The sequence below is a fragment of the Morone saxatilis genome, unplaced genomic scaffold, assembly GCF_004916995.1.
Source record: "Morone saxatilis isolate NCDOM2014 unplaced genomic scaffold, NCSU_SB_2.0 Contig18, whole genome shotgun sequence".
NCBI classification, from domain to species: domain Eukaryota; kingdom Metazoa; phylum Chordata; class Actinopteri; family Moronidae; genus Morone; species Morone saxatilis.
This window is the reverse complement of record NW_023339740.1, coordinates 13,589,886-13,591,353: the sequence shown is the minus strand read 5'-3', so window position 1 is coordinate 13,591,353 and position 1,468 is coordinate 13,589,886.

Here is a 1,468-nt window from a genome sequence, read left to right as displayed (position 1 = left end):
TGTTACACACTGGACCTTTTAGCTGATCCACTGAATATATTGTTTGATCTATTTGATTGGATTGCTATTTCATAGCTCATTTTATTTAGTTGCGACTACACAAAAAAAAACTAGCAATGTCAAACACCCTAAAGGCATTCATACTTTCCCATTGAAACCTTGTACTTATACATGAATACACCATTTCCTTGTTTTTATAATTTATGTAACAGCTGAATATATTTTTCACCCCCAAAAAAACCCTAAGATTTAAGAAAATGAATGATTGCTATTGCGAAATATTTCTGTACTTTGAATTTAGTAGGACTATTTCTTACTATGAAGTAGTTTTGCATTGTGGTGAATTTAATTCAACTTTCATTTGTGGAGTTTGCAGACAATGCCAGTGATACAGTATAAGTTGAAAACATTTTAGGAGCAGTGAAAGAAATTCTAACCATATGGCTCAATGATACAGGCTCACACAGGCATAAGTCAAAAAACAACTAGAGAGACTTCAACAGCTGATGGGGGGATGGGAGATAAGCAGCACCGGAAATGGAGAAGTCGGCTGAAAGAGGCTGTGGTGGTATTAATTAAACAATGCCCATTTTAATCATAGCTAATTATATTTGCAGGCGAGGGTTGAGAGGAGTAAGGGGGCTGAGGGTGATTGTATCTGTGTCCCTGCTCATTAGTACGGTGGAGCTGTCTCATACAGCTCCTGTCATCAAATAATCAGCAATAAACATAATCTCTATCAGAGGAGGGTGATACTGTTAAAACAACGATTATATAGGACATTTTGGTAAAGACCAACACCTGAATGGAGCTGTTTGTGTATCAACCATGGAGAAATGTGAAAATAAAGTGCTTCTGGGGCTGCTTTTGAGCAAAGAAAATACAGTCAGACAAAGACTGGGAATATAATAGTGTCGAATACGCTAGGAATATATTTGAGCAAAAGAGAGCAGCCTAACACCTCCCCACTGGTTAATTTGTTAATTAATGTTGCACCCATTTATCAGTCAAATGGCTGCTAATTAGTCTTTTCAATCTCCTCTGCCTTGAACCACATTTTAAACTCTTTCTTTGCCCTCCTCCTTTGCCTTGTCAATAATCCAGCCACCACTCTTTCCTCTGTTCCTTTCTCTCACTCGGCTGCCTGTTATCTCCGTTCATCACTGACTGTTTCTCATCTATAAACATTCGGGAGCTCAGACGTTGACCCTCGACTCCTGGCCGACCTGGAGGTCGCCAGCAAAAAGGACTGGGTATTGAAGGGAAATCATCATGGCTGTGTCTTATCTTTATGGAGGAAGAGGATTGGTTTAAACAGAGAAAATATAGGGAGTCTTGTGGGAAATTGGAGTTTAGAATATGAGCACTGGGCCACACTGAACAGAAAGAACAGTAGGTGTGATTGCTTTCCCATGTCAGGTTTCTATCTCTTGTCCTGGCTTGGTGACGGGGTGTGTGTGTGTGTGTG